Raw genomic sequence first — 26267 nt, 5'->3', positions numbered from 1 at the left:
GATATGTGCGTCACTAAAACACAGTGGTCGCAAGTCTGACTCCAAATTGCTCCCAATTTGATAGTAGATGCACTGCAGCAAGTACAGCCACCAGCAGATCAACCAGAAATCAAATATATATAACGCTACTGTAGGCGTAATTAAGACGTTTGTATTCTCCTATGGCTATTTTCTAGCCAAGTATTACAGCACACTACTATGCCAGATGAGATGACGCTGAGTTATGAAAAAAATAAACGTAAAATAAAAAAGGAAATGGCAGACTGTGCCTAGTTGAAATACAACCCCGGGCCCTAATAAATTTTCCCACTTCGGTCTTTGCGATGGATATGTGCGTCACTAAAACACAGTGGTCGCAAGTCTGACTCCAAATTGCTCCCAATTTGATAGTAGATGCACTGCAGCAAGTACAGCCACCAGCAGATCAACCAGAAATCAAATATATATAACGCTACTGTAGGCGTAATTAAGACGTTTGTATTCTCCTATGGCTATTTTCTAGCCAAGTATTACAGCACACTACTATGCCAGATGAGATGACGCTGAGTTATGAAAAAAATAAACGTAAAATAAAAAAGGAAATGGCAGACTGTGCCTAGTTGAAATACAACCCCGGGCCCTAATAAATTTTCCCACTTCGGTCTTTGCGATGGATATGTGCGTCACTAAAACACAGTGGTCGCAAGTCTGACTCCAAATTGCTCCCAATTTGATAGTAGATGCACTGCAGCAAGTACAGCCACCAGCAGATCAACCAGAAATCAAATATATATAACGCTACTGTAGGCGTAATTAAGACGTTTGTATTCTCCTATGGCTATTTTCTAGCCAAGTATTACAGCACACTACTATGCCAGATGAGATGACGCTGAGTTATGAAAAAAATAAACGTAAAATAAAAAGAAACTGGCAGACTGTGCCTAATTGAAATACAACCCCGGGCCCTAATAAATTTTCCCACTTCGGTCTTTGCGATGGATATGTGCGTCACTAAAACACAGTGGTCGCAAGTCTGACTCCAAATTGCTCCCAATTTGATAGTAGATGCACTGCAGCAAGTACAGCCACCAGCAGATCAACCAGAAATCAAATATATATAACGCTACTGTAGGCGTAATTAAGACGTTTGTATTCTCCTATGGCTATTTTCTAGCCAAGTATAACAGCACACTACTATGCCAGATGAGATGACGCTGAGTTATGAAAAAAATAAACGTAAAATAAAAAGAAACTGGCAGACTGTGCCTAATTGAAATACAACCCCGGGCCCTAATAAATTTTCCCACTTCGGTCTTTGCGATGGATATGTGCGTCACTAAAACACAGTGGTCGCAAGTCTGACTCCAAATTGCTCCCAATTTGATAGTAGATGCACTGCAGCAAGTACAGCCACCAGCAGATCAACCAGAAATCAAATATATATAACGCTACTGCAGGCGTAATTAAGACGTTTGTATTCTCCTATGGCTATTTTCTAGCCAAGTATTACAGCACACTACTATGCCAGATGAGATGACGCTGAGTTATGAAAAAAATAAACGTAAAATAAAAAGAAACTGGCAGACTGTGCCTAATTCTACTCAAACCCCTAATAAATTTTCCCACTTTGGTGTTTGAGGTGGATATGTGTGTCACTAAGAGCTAAACACAACGGTAGCAAGTCCCCCTGCTAATTCCTCACAATATGGTACTAGCTGCAAATAAAAAAAAAAAAAAAATTATAACGTTATTGTAGCCCTAAGAAGGGCTGTTGGGTTCTTTAAGAATCACTCCTGCCTAACAGTAAGCTAATAGAACACCCTAACGCTTTCCCTGAGCAGCAGCAGCTCTCTCCCTAGCGGCATCCAGACAGAGAATGATCCGAGCAGCGCGGGCAGCGGCTAGTCTATCCCAGGGTCACCTGATCTGGCCAGCCAACCACTGCTATCTACGTGTAAGGGTACCACGTCATGCTGGGTGGAGTGCAGAGTCTCCTGGCTTGTGATTGGCTCTGTTTCTGGCCGCCAAAAAGCAAAACGGCGGGAGCTGCCATTTTCTCGAGCGGGCGAAATACTCGTCCGAGCAACGAGCAGTTACGAGTACGCTAATGCTCGATCGAGCATCAAGCTCGGACGAGTATGTTCGCTCATCTCTAGTCCTCATACCTTCTTTCCTCACCTATAATCTCCTTCTTCTGAATAATGGAAGACCTCATCTGTAGGGTCCTCATACCTTCTATCCTACCCTATAATCTCCTTCTTCTGAAGAGTGGAAGACCTCATCTGTGGGGTCCTTATACCTTCTATCCTCACCTATAATCTCCTTCTTCTGAAGAGTGGAAGACCTCATCTGCAGCATCCTCATACCTTCTATCCTCACCTATAATCTCCTTCTTTTGAATAGTGGAAGACCTCATCTGTAGGATCCTCATACCTTCTATCCTACCCTATAATCTCCTTCTTCTGAAGAGTGGAAGACCTCATCTGTAGGGTCCTCATACCTTCTATCCTCACCTATAATCTCCTTCTTCTGAAGAGTGGAAGACCTCATCTGTGGGGTCCTTATACCTTCTATCCTACCCTATAATCTCCTTCTTCTGAAGAGGGGAAGACCTCATCTGTAGGGTCCTCATACCTTCTATCCTCACCTATAATCTCCTTCTTCTGAAGAGGGGAAGACCTCATCTGTAGGGTCCTCATACCTTCTTTCCTCACCTATAATCTCCTTCTTCTGAATAATGGAAGACCTCATCTGTAGGGTCCTCATACCTTCTATCCTACCCTATAATCTCCTTCTTCTGAAGAGTGGAAGACCTCATCTGTGGGGTCCTTATACCTTCTATCCTCACCTATAATCTCCTTCTTCTGAAGAGTGGAAGACCTCATCTGCAGCATCCTCATACCTTCTATCCTCACCTATAATCTCCTTCTTCTGAAGAGGGGAAGGCCTCATCTGTAGGGTCCTCATACCTTCTATCCTCATCTATAATCTTCTTCTGAATAGTGGAAGTTCTCATCTGTAGGGTCCTCATGCCTTCTATCCTACCCTATAATCTCCTTCTTCTGAAGAGGGGAAGACCTCATCTGTAGGGTCCTCATACCTTCTATCCTACCCTATAATCTCCTTCTTCTGAATAGTGGAAGTTCTCATCTGTAGGGTCCTCATGCCTTCTATCCTACCCTATAATCTCCTTCTTCTGAAGAGGGGAAGACCTCATCTGTAGGGTCCTCATACCTTCTATCCTACCCTATAATCTCCTTCTTCTGAATAGTGGAAGTTCTCATCTGTAGGGTCCTCATGCCTTCTATCCTACCCTATAATCTCCTTCTTCTGAAGAGGGGAAGACCTCATCTGTAGGGTCCTCATACCTTCTTTCCTCACCTATAATCTCCTTCTCCTTAAGAGTGGAAGACCTCATCTGTGGGGTCCTTATACCTTCTATCCTCACCTATAATCTCCTTCTTCTGAAGAGTGGAAGACCTCATCTGCAGCATCCTCATACCTTCTATCCTCACCTATAATCTCCTTCTTTTGAATAGTGGAAGACCTCATCTGTAGGATCCTCATACCTTCTATCCTACCCTATAATCTCCTTCTTCTGAAGAGTGGAAGACCTCATCTGTAGGGTCCTCATACCTTCTATCCTCACCTATAATCTCCTTCTTCTGAAGAGTGGAAGACCTCATCTGTGGGGTCCTTATACCTTCTATCCTACCCTATAATCTCCTTCTTCTGAAGAGGGGAAGACCTCATCTGTAGGGTCCTCATACCTTCTATCCTCACCTATAATCTCCTTCTTCTGAAGAGGGGAAGACCTCATCTGTAGGGTCCTCATACCTTCTTTCCTCACCTATAATCTCCTTCTTCTGAATAATGGAAGACCTCATCTGTAGGGTCCTCATACCTTCTATCCTACCCTATAATCTCCTTCTTCTGAAGAGTGGAAGACCTCATCTGTGGGGTCCTTATACCTTCTATCCTCACCTATAATCTCCTTCTTCTGAAGAGTGGAAGACCTCATCTGCAGCATCCTCATACCTTCTATCCTCACCTATAATCTCCTTCTTCTGAAGAGGGGAAGGCCTCATCTGTAGGGTCCTCATACCTTCTATCCTCATCTATAATCTTCTTCTGAATAGTGGAAGTTCTCATCTGTAGGGTCCTCATGCCTTCTATCCTACCCTATAATCTCCTTCTTCTGAAGAGGGGAAGACCTCATCTATAGGGTCCTCATACCTTCTATCCTACCCTATAATCTCCTTCTTCTGAATAGTGGAAGTTCTCATCTGTAGGGTCCTCATGCCTTCTATCCTACCCTATAATCTCCTTCTTCTGAAGAGGGGAAGACCTCATCTGTAGGGTCCTCATACCTTCTTTCCTCACCTATAATCTCCTTCTCCTTAAGAGTGGAAGACCTCATTTGTAGGGTCCTCATAACTTCTGTACTCGGTTGAAACACATTTAGGTTCACTAGCTGCTTATTGTCTCATATAATGTGCTCAAACTATACATTTTTTTTAAATTCACGCTGTGTTCCCGAAAAAGTTTACAATTCCCACAATTCCAGTTTAAATGTTAGTTGGGTAACATGATGTTAAGTCCCCTTTTATTGGGGATTTAGAGTCCATGTAGTAAAAAGGCCTATGCCAGTTTGTACCTATGTGCCAAGTCTTCTACAGGTTATGTGATTTCCATCAGATTATTTGGAACATCCTGTTTGTTTGCGAATCACCTAAACGTAAAGCTAATAACACTTAATGACTGACAAATCCGAGGAAATTTTTGAGAAAAATTAATATTTTAGAAGTAAAGTAGAAAATCCTCCATACTCCGCGCTGACTTGTATTCTGACTGCAGTAAACATTTCCCTTTATGAAAGTCAGTTCATCACAATGGGACAAAACAATGAAAATGTCATGAGACCGCGATGTCTGGATGCATTAATTCTAAAGCTGGTGAGCATTGGCTTCCATTAATTTATTCCCTCCTTAGGATGTTTTCTGAATATTTAGAAGTTCAGCTAATCCCTTGAAATGCCTATAATCTTGTTTCCCAATATTAAAAACTGTGGGTGATTAATACTATTACTGTGGATTGAAAAAGCAGAATAAAATAAATGTGGCAGGCTTCATCGCTGTCACTTTCACCAAAATATATATTAGTATTCAAATTTCTACACCTTGTAGAATGGGATTTCTTCTATTGGGGATCATTCACACAGTTATATTAAAGGGGTTGTCCACGTGTGTCTTCTTAAAAAAAAAAAAATAGGATATAATTCCCCGGTCAAACATGCAGATATTTAGGCCCCTCCTCTGCAGGGCAGCACAAACATTTAGGCCCCTCCCTACAGTGCAGCACTCACATTTAGGCCCCTCCCTGCAGGGCAGCACTCACATTTAGGCCCCTCCCCTGCCGGGTAACGCTCACTACTCACAGGGGAGGCAAACCAGACACCCATCTTTAATTTAGGGTTCTTGACCCTCATTTAGTACAGAGCATTGTAAAAGTTGGTTACATGAGATTCTTTTGATGCAGCTCTGGGAGATACTAGTTCATAAAAATGCTTGTTATTTCCCATTTTTTCTGATATTTTTAGTTTTTTTTTTTCCAGATTGAATATAGAGCCCCTATTATTTACTTTTTGGGCCCTGATGACCTATGAGGTTAACCCTATAGCAGTATCTTATGGTCGATTCATGTCAGAGGTTTATTAAACCACGACGATGCTGAAGTTTCACTTTATGGCAGTGTTGTGCTTCAGTTTGATCTTGTCCTGACTGTCCTGAAATGGATATAGTGAAGCTTACAGTTGATGAATGAAAACAGAATGGCATTTGAGGACAAAAAAGATGTTTCTGATGTGTAAAGTAGGTCTTCGGAATCTATAAAAAATGTTTTTACCGTATTTCAATTAAAAATGATCACATCTCATTAAGATGAATGGGATAAATGAATTACTTTGTAGAGGAAAGTTACGGAAACACTCACATAGACTTCTGTCTTTTATGTAAATTTCCCTTGCATTATAATTTTAATTTCCCTTTCAACCTGGTAGTCACATTGAATACCCTCTATCAAACGTGTCCCTGATACAGAGGATTACGGCCTTCTGGATCCCGATTCTGGACTTCTAATTCCCACTTGTTTAATTATGAAGGGGAATCAATGAAGTATCAGTCTTCCCTGCACAATCTCAGGTGGTCAGTGCCAAAAACAGAAGTTTGCCGCTAGCCAGCTGGCTAAGGGATATCTTTCTAGTCAGTCACTGCACTTGATAAATAAGACCCAATGCTCGTCATCATCCCTCTATGAAGAATATTGATATCATTCTGACGGGCAGTTTTTCATTTTGGGAACATGAAGGTGACCTTCACTGGCTTTGACCAGCTTACAGATTGTTTCTCTAATCTCCTTCTAATATTAATCCATCTCACTCAACACAAACAGCATTTCAATGGCTGCAGTGAGAAAGCATTAATTAATACTCCTGGGCATATCAGAGATGTAGAGAAAAATCCAAATTACAAAAAAAAAAGTTCGGAAACTATGGCTAAACTTCTTAGATGTGAACTAACTTTCTAATATAAACAGTGCCATTTGGGGGTAATGGATAGGGTTTGTTGAAGTACGGCATTTACAAAAGCAGTGATGGCCGCACCGCCTTCTCCGATTCATTGTCGAGAAAAACGGTAACAAGAGGTTACATGGTTTCATCGACATCAGAAAGAAGGATTCTTTACGGTAAAAGCAAGAATGTCTTTGGTAAAAGGTATATTATTGATTCTGGTGAGAAGACTTTGAATCAGATATTAGGGTGAACTTTGAGTCACAGAGAATTTTTTTCCTTTGATGTAAAGCAATTGCCCACTTCCGCAAAAGGATTTTTTTAAGGATGAATATTGCAGAGCTATAATTCAGTTGTGAAAGTATAGTTTATAGGCCTCATGCACATGACCGTATGGAGGCATGTGATCCGGCTGCACAGCACCCATAGAGGTCTATGGCACCTGGTCACAGTGCGGGAAGCACACTGTCTCACCACAACCGTGACCAAGCCGGGCAACTTTCAATGGAGAGGGAAGGGGTGAGGAGCACACATCCCTCCTTCCTCCTGCACCAGGCTCTATATTTGCCTGGGCTACAACCCAGGTGAACATTCATTAATGTGCATCCGGTCTTAGACTCTTAGGCATAGGTAGAACTGCAATTTCTTATTCTCTTTTATTTAGACCCCCTCAATTCTGTAATAGGTATCACATCAAGAGAATGGTAAAAAAAAAATGTATTCATGTCATGGGAACTGAATTTTTCCATCTGATAAAGCTTGAAATCAACAAATATAATATATAAGTTGCTATAGCGGATGTCCTGAATATCTGTTGTCAGGGTTAATATTGCTACATGCAGTGATTATTTGCCTCAATTACATAATGTGACATCACAATGGATATCACCTAACAAGATACTAACAAGAAAAGAGAAAGCAAAGTAGGTAGTATTAAAAATATAATAATTAAATTTTTGATTTGAAGATTGACAGTGTAATACCTTATATTTCCTGCGGGGGTGCTGTTTGAAAGCTAAACACTTGCTGTCAAATTCCGAACTGATTGTAACTGATCACAGGGAGTTTGAGTAGGGTCTTAGTTGGACAATCTGTGAACTGATTGTCATTAAGGGACTCTTCTTACAAAAAGGACCTACATATTTAATGTGTAGATATATAGATCCACCTATTTATCCATGCCTAACATATTTTTATATTATTATTATAAGTACAATAGATGGTGGTTATTTTATATCCACTAAGGGGATGTGATTGCTAGTATCAATATAACTCAGGTAGACTTTTAATGATTTTTTTCACGTCTTCTATGAGTAGTAGTATTTGTACGTATGTGTTTGTATGTTTTCTATATCTTCAATGGAATCGATTCAAGGGGAACTGGAAAACATCAGACACAAGGCCAGAAATAGCTGAATGAATGATGGACCTTTTTCTTAAGTGTCCCTATATATTCACATTCTCCATTATGGGGTTGATGGTGGTTGGAGACGACCATCAATCTTGACTTTTGTATTGTATTAGGCAGGAAAGCGTTCTTCATCTGAGGCTTTGTCACGCTGACACCAATCCCTCTTGAATTACATTGTAACAGCACATAATGGGGCAATTAATTATTCTGTACAATTGTATGGCGGTAACAGATGCATATAAGACACATGGCCAATGAAGCACACAAGATCTGATTATTCCTTTCTAAGAGGGCGGCTGGTGGTCTGATTGGAATCCCCTCTTTACTGTAGCATGAACAATTTTAGGATGAAAATATTTTAGTACATAGTAGACTTTGACCTATCAATAAGACACCACTAGTGCAGCTCCATTAGGAGATGAAATGTGTCTGGTTGGATGTTCTATTGTTTTATTCTTTCTTCTTAATAGATTAATAGTTGTGCGGCAGTTTTCTGGTGGACTTTGCACGTTCTTTGTAGTGAAAACTGCTGTTTAAGAAGTGTCCGCTCCACAAATGTAACGCATCTCATTTTTGTATAATCGACGCAACCAAAATTTCTGCACTGAAGGGGGCGTTCCGGTGCTTAGTCGGACCATGCACCCGATTTAACATGCAAAGTCCGACAGAAATGTGTTGCAAGCCCAATGTTAAAGGTGCACCAAAAAAAACAGTGGCATACTCTGTTGGAGCAGTGCAAAGGGTGCCAGATTCATGAAGAACGTGCACCACAAATCCTGAATCTGGCGCCACCTGCACACTACACAGGTAACTGCACATAGTACAGACGGCACTGTTCTTAGTAAATGTGCCCCATTGTGTCTGAAGATCTTGTAGCTGAATCTTTTTAAGGTACAAGATACCCCATAGCTCTGGAATCTAATCGGTACATCCTCAGCTCGAATGAAGCTCGATAGATATCTAGATAGATAGATAGATAGATAGATAGATAGATAGACAGACAGACAGACAGACAGATAGACAGACAGATAGACAGACAGACAGACAGACAGACAGACAGATAGATAGATAGATAGATAGATAGATAGATAGACAGATAGATAGTTACGAGAGATATAGATAGGGGATAGATGGATAGATATGAAAGATGGAGACGTGATGCAGCGTTTCAGTCCATTCTATGGGACCATTCTCAAGAAGATAGGTAGAAGATAGATATATGCGAGATAGATAGAAAGATAAATAACAAATACATAGCAGATAATTAATACAGCAACATTAGGAAAATGGATAGATAGTAGAGTTCTCATTACCATTGTAGTCTACTGGTTTTGATTCCTAAGTATCAAATATTTGTCCCATCTGAAAGAGTAGACCAGAAAGAAAAATGTAGCTAAAAGATAAACAGTTTCCATACCAAATATATAATAAATTATAGATGACTGAAGAGATAATGGGGGACATGTATTATCGTATCTGCACCCAAAAATGCCGGGATTATACTTTTTTTTGGACTCGGAATTGTGCCGGATCATTTATAATGAGTTTGCACCAGAAAGAACAGATGTTTCCGACTATCCCGACACCTTCAGGTTTTTTTTGGCGCAAGTGGGCGTGGCCTTACGTTTCCACATTATCCTCCACATTTATGTGTATCTTGCCAGCATTTTTAGGCGCAAATCTAGGCGCACAATAGACCAGGAAAAAATTGGTCTGAGAGCAAAATGAAGGCGCAGTGCATGTAACATTTGGGCGCACACTTCATTACTGTCGGCATTTTTCTGGTGCACGACTTTAATACATCGGGCTGTGCTTTGCGGAGACTGATCTCCGATGCCGACAGTCGTCCTTGCGGCACAATTAGTAAATCCCCCCCCCCACCCCACAATGTGTTGCAGCACTCAGTCCATAAACTTTTATTGACTCGTGTGATGCAGCGTTTCAGTCCATACTATGGAACCATACTCCAGTAGATAGATAGATAGCAGATTATATGGTTCATATCTGTCATATCAAATATTTGTCTCATCTAAAAGAGTAAAAAATGTCAGTGTGAATGTACAATACATGTAAATAGTAAATATACCAAACATATAATACAAGATAGGTAGATATCTTGATGATAGATAGTGACAACGTTGTGAGTTGTTTATTTAAAGCGAACCTGTCACCACTACATTTTTAACTGATGACAGGTTCCAATAGCCTATGCTATGCTGATTTTAAAAATGTCTTCATTACTTTATTAAACTTTATTTCACATTACCTGGCTCACTGCCTTCAGTGTGGGGAGGGAGCTGGCTGAGGGTGAAGTAGAGTAGATCCCGGCACGAGCACACAGGCTACTGCAGCTAAACGCCCTTTCCCCCAGACCTCTGAGACTCACAACAGAGTCCCATCTGAAAGAGTAGAACAGAAAGAAAAATGAAGCTAAAAGATAAATAGTTTCCATACCAAATATATAATAAATTATAGATGGATGGAGAGATAATGGGGTTCATTTACTAAGGGTCCACAGACCGCGATTCCATTGGGTTTTCCTGAATATTTCTGTTTTGAGACGAATTTCCCCGGGTTTTTGGCGCACACGATCAGATTGTGCCGCATCAGCGGCGGCTTGCAAGCTACAGGAAGAAAGGCAGATAATGTGAAATAAAGTTTTATGAAATACTGAAATTTTAAAAGCAGCATAGCACAGGCTATTGGAACCTCTCACTAGCTAAAAATTACATTGCTGGTTCTCTTTAAGTACGTGCTCCATAAAATAGGATTCCTAAGTAGTTAAATATAAAAAGGTGGGGAGATAAGAATCAACATTGTAAAAAAATAAAATGTGTGGCTGCTATGAATCCTCTGGCATGAAGCAGCTCGGTGATTGCTCCAGACTTGGTCAGACAGGAGCCTGAACTTGTGTTGTGTCATTACGCTGAATGATGTTTTATAATTATCAGCTTAACACTACATATAATAATCCAGCTCTGCGGAGTACAGAGGGCAGGAGAGAGGGGGGCGAGGAGTCAGCACTGGATGTCTTACACAAGCGAGGTCTCCTGTATATTTGCCTTTCTGTGAACCCTCCCATAGATCTCTGCTTGAAACATACTGCACATTCACCAGAGCCGCATTTCTTCTTTCCTTCCCAGTGTTCGCCTCTTTATGAAGCCGGTAATTATTCTAATAGCTTTTCTGCTGAAAGAACACAGAGATGCTCTATGATACCCAACAATGCCGTGCCATTGCGGATAATCTGTAACCAATGGCTCCCTCTAGTGAGCCTACAGGGCAATGCAGCCGGCCAGGATAGTCCTCATGCTATTGTTTTCTGTCTGCTTTTACATATGCCAAGTTGAAATTAGAAATAAAACTTTGTACATATTCGAGGGGTACGAATCAGTCAGACATTAAAGGGAACCTGTCACCAAGGACCTCACTTTTACTAAAGACCGGTTACAGAAGCCCACCATACCTGCAGTGCAAATCTGCCTTTCTGCCTTCTATAAGCATTTACATTACAATATAATTGCGTGTTATAACTTACCTTGCACCCTAACAGAATCCTGAGGTAGCCACAGGGGTTGGGCTTTGGTTTGGATGCATTTCAAAAAACAACATGTGACTTGTCTGTGCTGCAGACTGCTCAGCTCTCAGCCCTTACCTTTGTGCTCATGTACAGCTCCTCTCTCCCACTGATGTCAGCTCACCAGGCTGTGACCTCTGTGTAGCAGCAGAAGGGAGGAGCAGTACAGGAGCACAAAGGTGGGGGCTAAGATCTGAGGAGTGAGCAGCACAGACAAGTCACATGTTGTTTTTTGAAATGTATCCAAACCAAAGCCCAACCCCTGTAACTAGCCCAGGATTTTGTGAGGGTGAAGGTAAGTTATAACACACAATTATATTGTAATGCCAATGCTTTTAAAAGGCAGAGAGGAATGTTTGCAGGTGTGATGGGCTCCTGAAAATGAGGTCCCTGGTGGCAGGTTCCTTTAAAAGAAAACAAAACTATTAATGTATTACAGTTAACAGTGTTTAGCATGGTACCTAAATACCAGCACCATACAAATCCCACAAAATAACAATGCTATACAGTGATTTCACTGATGTATATGGCAAAACATGCACAGTAATAAACTGCACAATGTAAAAGTTAACACCTCTGCACGCTGCTCAAATAAGAACAACATACAGAAATGACATATAACGGCTTCATACATGCCTTAGGATGAGCAATGTTTATTCAGAGGGTGCAGTGGGCAACACATAATAATAATATAGATAAAATATTCCCCCCCCCCCATCTTACTAAAATTCTAATCATAGTGAATCCCTTTCACATGTTTTACCTAATAACATGTTCTCAAAGCCTTTTAATACTAATTCCATTTTTTTTTTAAATGAACATTGCTGGTCTCACTCAATTTTAAAAGCATATAAAGTATGTCTGGCTCATCATCATTATCTCCTCACTGCTCTCAGAACTCTCTCTCCATTCCTCCTTCCTTCCCACATGAGCTGTACTTCAAGCATAGGGTCAGGAGGGAGGGGGGAGAGGGAGAGTTGTTAGAGCAGTGAGTAGATAATGGTGATAAAATGGGGACCTGCAGCCTTGCCACAGAAATCCCCATAACTCAATCTACTTTTCTAACTGGGAGAAAGGTATAATTTTATCTTCATTTAAAAGTGAGTGAAACATGTTCATTATAAAAGTCTTAAGGGAATTAGAATTAATAAGGCTATGGGAATCTGCCAGTAGGTGAAAATGTGAAATCCTGACGACAGGTTTCCATTAACTTCATTCATTTCAGTACTTGGTGATTGTCATCCATGTACAAAGTCTGCAGCTAAGGTTAAAAGGGAAAGACATTTTTAAAACTGAAAATAGATCATTAGAAGGTAAATATCCATGTCACAAAACATTTCCTACAAAATTAATTGACATGTTCTCAAAAGTTTCAATTGTTAGAAATCCTAAAGGAATCTTCTCAGTAAACTAAACATATGTTTGAAAACTGCTATTATACAGCAGTGCAGTTATCCCTATATTGTTCCTCCCCATGCCTGTAAAGTTTCACAGTCCAATCGTAAAGTTGACCAACAATCTATGCAAATGACCCTAGGTTAGTCCTGTCATCGTCTTTCCTTTGAGTCTGGCATATTCATGTTTTTCCATCTTTTGCACGCCTCCACCTCCCTGATTGACAAAGGTTGTGCTTTCTCTTCAGTTGAGTGACCCGGCTCAGTTACCTCATTCCCCCCTCCCTCAGGAATGAGGGGGATGCTGGCTGTATGTGACTCGCCGGGAAAGGAAATGAGCCGCCTCATACTCCCCCCTCCCCCGGGGATTCTCTTCAGCGAGTTCTGCAATAAAACAATAAAAGAGAATATAAATTAAAAAATATCTTCACAATGTAGCTTCACAATGCAGAAGGTATAATTTTACATTGAGCAACATCCCTGGTCTTGAAAGGGTTACTCTGTATAGGCACCACTGGGATGAACATCTCTGACATTGCTTATACAAAGAGAAATATGAGATATATTTCGTATAATATACGCCTGAAGGTCAGAGACATTACATTGTTTTCCCTTGTTTGTTCATGAACTGATATATAAGAATTTGCACCTTTTGACCTTGATACCCAGATCCTAAGAGCTAAAGAGATCTTAGAAGACTCCAGGGCAATAAAAGAAACAATCCATGAGCCATTTATTTGCTTTATGAGATCTGAGATCTTTCTTTTCTTTGACCTTTTTTTCTTTTCTTTCACAAATCATTCCAAATATTCAGATATTTTATTCTGTGGGATAGATAAAAGATAGATAGATAGATAGATAGATAGATAGATAGATAGATAGATAGATAGATAGATAGATAGATAGATAGATAGATAGATATGAGAGATAGATAGATAGATAGATAGATAGATAGATAGATAGATAGATAGATAGATAGATAGATAGATAGATAGATAGATAGATATGAGAGATAGATGAAAGATAGATAGATAAAAGATAGATAGATGGATAGATAGATAGATAGATAGATAGATAGATAGATAGATAGATATGAGATAGATACACTAGATATGAGATAGATACACTAGATATGAGATAGATAGATAGATAGATAGATATGAGAGATAGATAGATGAAAGATAGATAGATAGATAGATAGATAGATAAAAGATAGATAGATGGATAGATGGATAGATAGATAGATAGATAGATAGATAGATAGATAGATAGATAGATAGATAGATATGAGATAGATACACTAGATATGAGATAGATACACTAGATATGAGATAGATAGATAGATAGATAGATAGATAGATAGATATGAGATAGATAGATAGAGAGATAGATATGAGATAGATAGATAGATATGAGATAGATAGATAGATATGAGATAGATAGATAGATAGATAGATAGATAGTAGACACACATATTTTTTACTATCAATTATTTACTTATAGAAATGTTCTATGAGCAGTGAATTTGGGATTTTCATAATTAATGGAATGTTTTACAGTTGCATTTGGTGCTGTTCTTTGAAGAAAAAAAAACAGTGTAACAGTATGTGAAGCAGCATCTAGGGTGCACAGGAGATTCTATGCTCTCACTGATAGTATAGGCCGGGTATAGTGTCAGGAAATTTTAATATCTTTGTAGCTCATCCTATGGACTTGTATATTATACTGCTCAACAGCTGTTCCCTTAAGGTACAAATGATATCTGCAGCACTACAAAAACATTAGAGAAGGTCATAGGAAAAAGAATGGCGAAGATGGATAAGAAAGGATGAGCGGACAGGAGGCTTTCATAGGTCTAATCCTGTAGTTCAACATAGACTAAACAGTGAGCCAGATTAGTGATCAGATGGCCATAATCATTGCAGTGCGGGCGCACATCTGTTTACACCTGTATTTCTATGAATTCTAAGGGATTTTACACAAATAAGGAAAACCCCCAGGGGGCTGGGGTGAGAATAAGAACATATTTTCCATGCTCTGGCTCCTGGTTCCTGTGCAGCTTTAGAATTTCTGATTTTCAACCTGCAAACGCCGACCAGAAGTTACGTGGGGCCATGGGACCAAGTACATCCAATAAGGGGCCTACTAGAACACAGGATGTCCCTTCAGTTTTCCAAAGGACTTCATTTCCTGTGTTGTCCCCTGGGTCATTCATTGGATGAAGCAGCTCCTATAAACACTAGAACATCTGGTTAGACTCCAGGCCCGAAACTGGAAGTACCAAAGTGACACAGGAAGCGGAGAGGGGTAAGAATGTGTTCTTCTTTTTCATACCATAGCACCCTGGTTTTTTTTTTTTATGGAAAACCCATTTAAGTTACATTAATTGACTGGTTGCAGGGTTCAATGATAAATTGAGCCTTCACCTTTCATGTACCATTAATAATACCCCTTTCTTCTTATGGGACTAATAGCCTATGGGCCTTCTGAGGCACCAGAGCCCAAGTGAGACTGCTCCCTACATACTGTACTGTACACCCCTAATTCCAAATCAGATTGCCTCATCCTTTCTATTGGTAGGGGAAGCTAAGCAAATAGCAAGTAAAGCAAGAATTGGGGAGATGGATAAACCTACAAGTCATGTTGTTTGGGAGGAGCTTCCATTTTGTTCTGTGTATGGAGACCCCATTATTATTACAACCATCGGTTTACATGAACCTTTTTTAGTGATAACATTCTCTTAGCAGCACTAAAGCTTTGGACCCAATCAAGAATGGACATCATCCAGAGGTCTCATCCAGTGGACATTACCAAAGTGATGTTTTGGCACTTCCTTAATATAAAAATGTTGGCAACCAATCTGGCACATGGGAAAACCCTGGGGCTCTTGCAACAACCAATCAAATGTTCTATCATTTTCTAGATTGCAGTCCAGCATCTGCACATGACACAGAGGCTCCGGTAACATCACAGTTTTCCCTCCATTGTTTGGTATAAACGTTTCCCTTTCAATGAATAAAGGCAGAGATTTTACCAGCCGAGATTTACCGCTGTGCGCGACACAATAACCTTACACAGGCGATGATTCCAAATCAATACAGCCAAGTAAAAATGTAATCCTGCTATTTTCAATGCAGTGAAATATCATTGTGTGGCCCGGCACTTGTGTGATGGCGGCGGTTGTAGCGTTTGTGCGTCACATTGTTAGCTACGCAACAGAAGATTAGGCTCAGAAATACAACTCCTGACCCAATGCAGTAAATCTCTCATCTAATTGTCAGATTGTGATAGGTTTAGACCCAAATGTTCAGGTCATATCTGAGTAATGAGTCATCTATATCACTAGGAAACATGGAGGGGGGTGGCATTTATCAGTGCGTCTGTGCCAGTTTTCTGGCGTAGAAAGACCAAAATAATTGCAGTTTCTTACGCATGGTTGCTGGAATAGGCCAGAACGGGGCATTCCTGCATTGTACCTATGCACTTACTAAAAGCCTGAAAACAGTTTTTGCAGGTTTTTATGCAAAACTACGCCAGACCGGGTAGTTTTTCCTGTTGGCACGGTGGCCTAATGGATAGATCAAGAGGTCTTTTCATTTTGCGCAGTGTATGATAACTTCCCCTCGTGGTCTGTAATTCCCCTCATGGTAAGAATGACTCACAGTCCGTGAGACTAAATTTGGTTATGAACAAGGGACCATAATCGATCATTCGAGTGGTCCCCCATCCGATCATTGGATAGGACCCTTGAACCATACAAAGTATAGATTTCAAACTTATCCTACAATAGAATTGAAGCAGAGGGGAGGTACACCTAAACAGTGTAACAATCTGTGAAACTGCAACATGAAGGGACACCCCCAGGAGCCATTTTGGCTCATTAGTATGATTTTAAAAGTTGATTTTAGAAGGAAGCTATGGTTAACAAATATAAGAAGATTACCACAGTTATGGTGCTTGGATTTATGAGTAAGTGTCCCTGGTTTATCCATGCCACCAAATTCCTGTGAAGGTAAGTGTTCAAAAAGCAATTTTTAGTGTTATGAATAAATCTCCGATATGTTCATCAGTTTTTGTAGAGGAGTCTTATGGGTAAATCAATTTTAATGAAAACACTATGCATTGAATAACATGATAGGCGCTGATATTATTGACAAGTTTCGGATAATAGTAACAATATGTATGACGTATCAGGAGAGCGCAGTTTATCAACATATCTTGGTATTAATAAACATATGAAAAAGAAAACTGTAATAGGAGTGCAAGGGGGTGACAAGGACTAATGAAAAGAACACCAAGAAAACACATAAGGGACTCGGGGAAGGGTAAAGTGGATGAGGTAGCGGTAACTAAGTATCTCCTGAGGAAATCCAGGAAGTCATGGCTGCTGAGGTCCGAAACATGGACCTGGTAGACCAAACTTTATGAAAGGTACTCTCTTTATCATTATCTGAAGCCGTAAGTTCTTCCATTCTCATGACATGGTTTAAACAATCGACAAATTCTGCCCTAGACAGGGGAGAAGGAGACCTCTAATGACACGGTATGACAAATGCCGGAGGAGACCCTTCTAAGTTTTTGTTACGGAGTATGGAAATAGCGACAATAAGGCTAACTCTGGAGAAGGCGAAGCCACTTCTCCACTCACCTTAGTATATAGGTCAAAGATCCCCTCCCAAAACTGTCTGATTAGGGCACAATTCCACCAAATGTGTAGGTGAGAGCCTATGTCAGAGAGAGAGCCAGCGCCTACAGAAGTCATCCACCTAAGGGAAGAACTTATGTAGTACCATAGGGCACCTGTACCATGTTGTCTAGAGGAGACTTATAAGGGGAATTGAGCCACCGTGCAGATCATATAAAACTTGAATTTTGGTTTGAAATCAATTTATTCTACTCATAAACATGTGAGGTTCAAGCACTTTGTATAAAACCATTTACAATGTTAGCCGGAAACATCATTGCCCGACCAGGGCTTCTTCTGATGCCATTTCTCCTCTAGGAACTTGATAGATGGAATCTGAGAAACTGGTTGGTTTTTCTGATGCCGTGTAACCAGTGACCAGTGAATTGAGGAGCAAGAAAGTATTTGGATTCAAAATGCCTTTTTTGTTTAATTGAAGCACTTTTGATCTTTGGATCCTTTACTATAGTCTCAGGCTGCAATGATCAGCTGTAAGGTGTCTGTTATGAAGTTTTATTGACAATCCGTGGTCCGATGACTGCACAAAATTTTTGAAAATCCAATTGTTACTGGGACAAAGAAAAAATTGTCTGGATCTACAATTATAAAATATACACTCACCGGCCTCTTTATTAGGTAGACCATGCTAGTAACGAGTTGGACCCCCTTTTGCCTTCAGAACTGCCTCAATTCTTCGTGGCATAGATTCAACAAGGTGCTGGAAGCATTCCTCAGAGATTTTGGTCCTTATTGACATGATGGCATCACACAGTTGCCGCAGATTTGTCGGCTGCACATCCATGATGCGAATTTCCCGTTCCACCACATCCCAAAGATGCTCTATTGGATTGAGATCTGGTGACTGTGGAGGCCATTTGAGTACAGTGAACTCATTGTCATGTTCAAGAAACCAGTCTGAGATGATTCCAGCTTTATGACATGGCGCATTATCCTGCTGAAAGTAGCCATCAGATGTTACAGGGTACATTGTGGTCATAAAGGGATGGACATGGTCAGCAACAATACTCAGGTAGGCTGTGGCGTTGCAACAATGCTCAATTGGTACCAAGGGACCCAAAGAGTGCCAAGAAAATATTCCCCACACCATGACACCACCACCACCAGCCTGAACCGTTGATACAAGGCAGGATGGATCCATGCTTTCATGTTGTTGACGCCAAATTTTGACCCTAACATCCAAATGTTGCAGCAGAAATCGAGACTCATCAGACCAGGCAACGTTTTTCCAGTCTTCTACTGTCCAATTTCTATGAGCTTGTGCAAATTGTAGCCTCAGTTTCCTGTTCTTAGCTGAAAGGAGTGGCACCCGGTGTGGTCTTCTGCTGCTGTAGCCCATCTGCCTCAATGTTCGATGTACTGTGCGTTCAGAGATGCTCTTCTGCCTACCTTGGTTGTAACGGGTGGCGATTTGAGTCACTGTTGCCTTTCTATCAGCTCGAACCAGTCTGCCCATTCTCCTCTGACCTCTGGCATGAACAAGGCTTTTCCGCCCACAGAACTGGATGTTTTTTTCTTTTTCGGAACATTCTCTGTAAACCCTAGAGATGGTTGTGCGGGAAAATCCCAGTAGATCAGCAGTTTCTGAAATACTCAGACCAGCCCTTCTGGCACCAACAACCATGCCACGTTCAAAGGCACTCAAATCACCTTTCTTCCCCATACTGATGCTCGGTTTGAACTGCAGGAGATTGTCTTGACCATGTCTACATACCTAAATGCACTGAGTTGCCGCCATGTGATTGGCTGATTAGAAATTAAGTGTTAACGAGCAGTTGGACAGGTGTACCTAATAAAGTGGCCGGTGAGTGCACAGTTCCGACTTACATAAGTGTTTCATTATTGTATCTTACATTGTATAAGTGCTTTGAAAAACTTATTTCTTTATCTTTTCTTTAAAATTTTTTGATTTGCCGTAAATTCTCCTGTGCATAAGAAGCTATAAAATCTATAAAAAGAGAGATGTATGCAAATTTGTAACAATTTTGGATAAGTAAGGAGTTAAATCCTCCCGGCTTGGTATTTACCGGTGAGGAGCAGTGGTCTATGCTCTGTGCTCTCTGAGAGCAATCTGCGGCCGTCACAAAACACTTATTTTTGATTTGGTTCAAAGATCACTAACAGTAAACAGCAGCGAGGTGTTACATGGAGCCTTATCACACAAATAGAAGCTAAGCCAATGTATTCCCAAACTGCGTCTCCCGAAGTCCTGCAGCTCCGAAATATTAAAGCATCTGATGACACCGATAAAGAAGGGGACGTTTTACATTACATCTGAGGTTCTCAACGTTTTAAACAAAGTTATACATTTCAGCAGTTTCAGCCTTAGCGGTTTGTTATAACATTTCATTTATTACTTAGTTTATAATAATAATATAATAATTTCATTACTTGAAAATTAGAATATGATGTGTGATCTTCCGCAGCAGATATTTGAAGGTGACCCCAGGATTTATGCTTTTGGATTTGCAGTTTGCACAGCTGTAGATCTGCTTAGCCTCATTGTCCTTCATTTATTAATGTATTCATTTGTTCATTCATTTTGTGGGTTATGGCCTGGAGGCAGGATGTTATAGAGCAGGAGGAAGGGGGCAAATTGTACGTACTGTCCAGGAGGAGGAGATAAGATTGTACAGTGGGGGTCATTTACTAAGGGCCCGAATCGCGTTTTTCCGCGGGGGTACCCGAATATTACCGTTTTGTGCCGATTTTCCCTGAATTGCCCCGGGTTTTTGGCACACGCGATCGGATTGTGGCGCATCATCGCCGGCATGCACGCGACGGAAATAGGGGGCGTGGCCGTCGGAAAACCTGACGTATTCTGAAAAACCGCCGTATTTTTTTTTTAAAAAGTGTCGCTTGACACGCGCTTACCTGCACCCAGCAACGGATTGTGAACTCCCAGCAGACCCAAATCCTCCACAGAGAACGCGCCGCTGGATCGCGACAGGCCCGGGTAAGTAAATCTGCCCCGGTCCTGTCGCGATCCAGTGGCGCGTTCTCTGTGGAGGATTCGGGTCTTCTGGCGATTCACTAAGGTAGTGCGCCCGATGTCCACCAGGTGTCGCTGCTGCGTTGAAGTCTGTCGGAATTCACTGGAGTTCACAATCCATTGCTGGGTGCAAATACGGCGGTTTTTCCGAATCCGTCGGGTTTTCTGATGGCCACGCCCCCTCCATTTCCATCGCGTGCATGCCAGCGCCGATGCACCACAATCCGATCGCATGCGCCAAAAACCTGGGGCAATTCAGGGAAAATTGGCGCAAAATGGTAATATTCCGGTACCCCGAGGGAAAAGCGCGATTCGGGCCCTTAGTAAATGACCCCCATTATGTTATAGAGCAGGATGAGCTGAGCAGATTGTACATAGTGTCCTATCTGCAGGCAGCATGTTATAGAGCAGGATGAGCTGAGCAGATTGTACATAGTGTCCTATCTGCAGACAGCATGTTATAGAGCAGGAGAAGCTGAGCAGATTGTACATAGTGTCCTATCTGCAGGCAGCATGTTATAGAGCAGGATGAGCTGAGCAGATTGTACATAGTGTCCTACCTGCAGGCAGCATGTTATAGAGCAGGATGAGCTGAGCAGATTGTACATAGTGTCCTATCTACAGGCAGCATGTTATAGAGCAGGATGAGCTGAGCAGATTGTACATAGTGTCCTATCTGCAGGCAGCATGTTATAGAGCAGGATGAGCTGAGCAGATTGTACATAGTGTCATATCTGCAGACAGCATGTTATAGAGCAGGAGAAGCTGAGCAGATTGTACATAGTGTCCTATCTGCAGGCAGCATGTTATAGAGCAGGATGAGCTGAGCAGATTGTACATAGTGTCCTACCTGCAGGCAGCATGTTATAGAGCAGGATGAGCTGAGCAGATTGTACATAGTGTCCTATCTACAGGCAGCATGTTATAGAGCAGGATGAGCTGAGCAGATTGTACATAGTGTCCTATCTGCAGGCAGCATGTTATAGAGCAGGATGAGCTGAGCAGATTGTACATAGTGTCATATCTGCAGACAGCATGTTATAGAGCAGGAGAAGCTGAGCAGATTGTACATAGTGTCCTATCTGCAGGCAGCATGTTATAGAGCAGGATGAGCTGAGCAGATTGTACATAGTGTCCTACCTGCAGGCAGCATGTTATAGAGCAGGATGAGCTGAGCAGATTGTACATAGTGTCCTATCTACAGGCAGCATGTTATAGAGCAGGATGAGCTGAGCAGATTGTACATAGTGTCCTATCTGCAGGCAGCATGTTATAGAGCAGGATGAGCTGAGCAGATTGTACATAGTGTCATATCTGCAGGCAGCATGTTATAGAGCGGTAGGAGTTTGTCAGAGTTTTACGTTATTTTTTTCTACTGATAAAAACCAAATTCAAATAACCTACTAAACAATTCTGAATCAAGAGATTTGGGGGGTTCCCATTCAATACCCATTAGAATGTATAAGAAAAAGTGTAAGAAGATGCGTGGGGAATACACAGATGATACCTATATTGGGTAACATATTGTTCCATGCTGTATCAGTACTTGATATCTCCATGTCTGTGACCCTTCTGAGAATTCTGAATTTCTTTTATAATTTTCCTTTTTCCTTTTAGGGGGCTCATACCCTATTATTTACATATATTCTTCTTTCCTTTCTGCTATTTTATTGCCTTATGTCATTTTATGATACTATCTATATATTTTCCGGGGCTGCCATCTTCTCTGTATGTGCATGCTATACCTCAGCTGAGATCTAAGCGGTGACTTTATTGCAGCAGAAGCCAAAGGATTTTCATAATATCTATGATAAGCTTCATGAATTTAGAAAGCAATTCCATTAGTCGATGAAATTAAATAAGGCCGACATTCAGAGCCTGTTTATTTATGTAATATTCTCATAAACTCTTCATAGACTCGGAAAGAATTGACTTTAACCTCTGTCAGATGATAAATTATCGGAAGACCTCAACCTTATATATGAGGGATTTTATTCTTCATTACCTGGTAAAACATTTAGATTAAAAAGTATTTCTATAAAATAACCTCATAATGATAATAGTGTCATTTAATAAATTGGCAAATAATAGCCCTCACATGATACTGTCTACACTAACTGGACAAAGACATATATTCAAAGAAAATCTAACATCAATATCCATCATGATGAACCAGGAACACTTACTCGTAGATCCAGGCACTCGGACTGTATCTTCTTATACTACAGTATTTTTCAGACTATAAGGCGCACCGGATTATAAGGCGCACCATCAATAAACGCCTGCTAAAACGTCTAGGTTCATATGTAAGGCGCACCGGATTATAAGGCGCACCGGATTATAAGGATGAATGACCAGCAGGTGGCAGGCCTGTGCACAGTTAAAGGCAGCTGTTGTCTGTAAGTACGGTTCATATATAAGACGCACTGGAATATAAGGCGCACCTTTGATTTCTCAGAAAATCTAAGGATATTTTGTGCCCCTTATAGTCCAAAAAATACGGTATATTTTCTATTCATGGCCTCCTTTCTTCTAACATCAACTTTTGAAATGATGCTAATGATGCAGAATGGCTCCAGGGGGAGTTACCGGAGCGCCTCTGCTGCTGTAGCTTCACAGGCTGCTATGCTGTGCAGAAGCACTTCCTCTCATCCACTGCGTGAGAGTCCACCAGGAAGTGCTGATGGAGCAGGGGCAGGAGAGTCGTGCTTCTGCACAGTGTAACAGCCTATAAAGTTACAACATGGAGGGACTCTGATAACATCCCCTCGGCTCTCCTGGCTTTTAGCATAATTTTAAAAGTTGAATTTAGAAGGAAGGAGGCCATGGATAAAATAAAAATATAAAAAGATTAACACAGTCACACTGCCTGGATCTACAATTAAGTGACCCTTGTTTTATCATGCCTGGTAATGGTAGATTTTAATTAAAAATCCCCTCCTGCCTGCTAAACTTCTTAGTTTTGTATTCAGTGAACACATCCTAAGGTTCACAGAGGTCTATGTAGGGAAAAAAGTGAAGAGGAGGATCCATGTAGAAGAGACACAGACACAAAGACATTAGGAAGCAGTAATTGTTAAGCAGTACTCTATCAATTTTAGATCAGCAAGTGTAAGCAGTACTTAACAAAGTACAGGCAGTCCCCGGGTTACATACAAGATAGGTTCTGTAGGCTTGTTCTTAAGTCAAATTTGTATGCAAGTTGGAACTATATATTTTATCATTGTAACCCCAGCCAGAATTTTTTTGGTCTCTGTGACAATTGGATTTTAAAAATGTTGAATTGTCATAAGAACCAGGATTAACACTAAAGCTTCATTGCAGACACCTGTGATAACTGTTATAGCTGATCATTGTAGCCGACGGATAAAATACAGTAAATTTAACAATATCCAGAGGTCGGTTTGTAACAAGGGGTCGTCTATAAATCAGGTGTTCTTAAGTAGGAGACTGCCTGTATAGGTGAAACAGATTTTTTACAGTTGTGTCTTCTAGAAGTTCGGTCTCTATGCTCTTTGCTCCTCTTCTCTTCACTGAAGATGGATCTGAAAAGTAAACTGAACATTTTAGCAGGCAGGATGAGATCTACTAACAGGACTTCCTGTAAGATTTTTTTTTTATTTACTATTTATTTATTTACAAAAAGTATTTGAACGTAAGATAATGGGTGCATTTATCAAGAGCTCCAGGAACTCCAGGCCCGTCTCTGCCCACTTGGTGTGGAGGTGGAGGAGGGGAGCTGCTTAAGCTAAGATTAATGCCCCAAGTTAATTTATACATGATCTCTAAAATCAGAATAGTTCAGCACCCTGATGCACAGTGATCAATGACGCTGTTGGCTTGTTGCACTGGGATCCAAGTATAATCAAAAGAAACATATGATTATTTTGAGTTATTTTGTGTTTGTATGTGTTTCCTCTTATACACCAAAGACATAAATAAGGGCAGGACATGGACAAGGACAACGAGTCCTAAACCTGACCCCCCCCCCCCAAACAGTCCCTGTCTGCTAATTGGGTCCACTCTAAGCAGTGGCCAGTAACTGGGTGTTGGTCCCATCCTGCATGTAGAAATGTCAAAAACGGGAGGCTAACATTCTCAAAAAGATAGCTAGTAAAGTACAAAAGCAAAAAGATGGAAGAATAGTTTAGGACGTAAGCCAATATTGAAGTACAGAGCAATATCAAGAAGGTGAGCAAGCCTTAGCCGTCGCTGGTTCAGAGCAAAGATTGCAGGCAGCCAGCAGTCCAACAAACAGAGCACTGTTCAGACTACTAACTGAAAAGCACTAAATGAAATTCAGCACCTTCTCAGAGCTAACAATATGAACTGCAGAAGACCAAGAGCTCATCTCATTTGTAAAGAGCTGCAGAATATGATAGTGCTACATAGTTAAAGATTATTATTATTAATGTGCATACACAATGGTTAGAAGCCATTGAGCAAGTCCGAAATTAGCAAAAGAGGCTCGAGGATGTCAGGTCCATAGAATGGATCATCAGGATGAATATTGGAAAGCTAATACACAGATATGGGATTCTCTATGGTACCCTGGTAGTGAGTTTAATTCCCTAGGAGCACCTGCTTCCTAATTTACAAAATTTACATTTTTCAGGAAAACAAGCCAATGAAAATATGTTATTTTTTGACCTATGGGCTCTGTAATTGATAAGAAAGTGGTGGTGGTGGTGGTGGTGGGGGGGGGGGGGTACACTCCCATTAAACATGACTTTATATGACTTTCTATTTAGTTATTGCTTAATCAGGTTGGACTATAACAAGACTATTGACATCTGTATATTCCTGTTTGGGATCTGTGCAAAAAATTCAGTGAAATTGATATTATATTATAATGTATTGCAGCTTATTAAAAAGCAACTGCGGATTTTAAAGAAGCGTTTTACCTTAGCTAGATGGATTGATAGTATGTAATACGGGGAATTCACGACATATCATTTCTGCATAATGCATTGCTCAAAGTACATCTTAGCCGTCATTATAAAATGAATACTTAGTGTTGACAGATTAATGACCAGTCCCCGATTACATTGTTCAACCTCTTTGTTTCATTTGCATTGAAGCCAAAATATGTGTTGTGAATTGAGTATATTTAGGTTATTTTATTAAATTTTTTTAGAAAGTTAAATTATTACTGAGCCATAGGAGAACAATTCTCGCTACAGATTGTCCATTGGATATGGAACATTCACTGTCAACATGTAGAAAATCTAAAATGATTATTTCATTGCTGTGTGAATTGTGATCGCTTCATTCACAACTAAACTGGATGAAAATAACTCATTTTGTGCATAACGTTCATTAAATAAAAAAATTCTTTGACAGATGTAGATCTGTGTGTTGCCATGGTATAGATAACAACTTGTTTGTAGTCTGATGTTTAAAGGGAACTTGTCACCATATTTTCACACAATTAACTAGTGACAGGTTTCTGATAGAGCCCTATTAACTAAGTGAGACCCTTCATTTAGCTAAAAAAATGTTTCCCTCATATCCCCATATTATCATAGTATCATAAGTCTGGCTTTGTCCATTCGTTTTTGCTTTTATGCTGGTCAGATTTATCTTAGCGTTTTTTCCTTGATACATGTGACATTTGGTCTGAATTTGCAACTTTTTAAAACAA

General features: G+C 40.5%; 1 protein-coding gene and 1 long non-coding RNA gene across 2 annotated transcripts in view; one reads left to right on the top strand and one right to left on the bottom strand.

The window, feature by feature from the left end:
• Positions 1-26267, top strand: part of ADARB2 (adenosine deaminase RNA specific B2 (inactive)) — a 463608-nt gene that overhangs the window by 320276 nt on the left and 117065 nt on the right. The gene's annotated exons all lie outside the window — the stretch shown is intronic.
• Positions 10225-10840, bottom strand: LOC140133614 (uncharacterized). Its single transcript, XR_011855933.1, has 3 exons — positions 10689-10840; positions 10479-10582; positions 10225-10357 (listed from the first exon to the last, which is right to left on the bottom strand). It is a non-coding gene; the product is annotated as an uncharacterized lncRNA (long non-coding RNA).

This window comes from Engystomops pustulosus, chromosome 5 (genome assembly GCF_040894005.1).
Source record: "Engystomops pustulosus chromosome 5, aEngPut4.maternal, whole genome shotgun sequence".
In the NCBI taxonomy this organism is placed as follows: domain Eukaryota; kingdom Metazoa; phylum Chordata; class Amphibia; order Anura; family Leptodactylidae; genus Engystomops; species Engystomops pustulosus.
The sequence above is the reverse complement of the archived record's forward strand: the minus strand, read 5'-3'. Positions and strand labels throughout refer to the sequence as shown.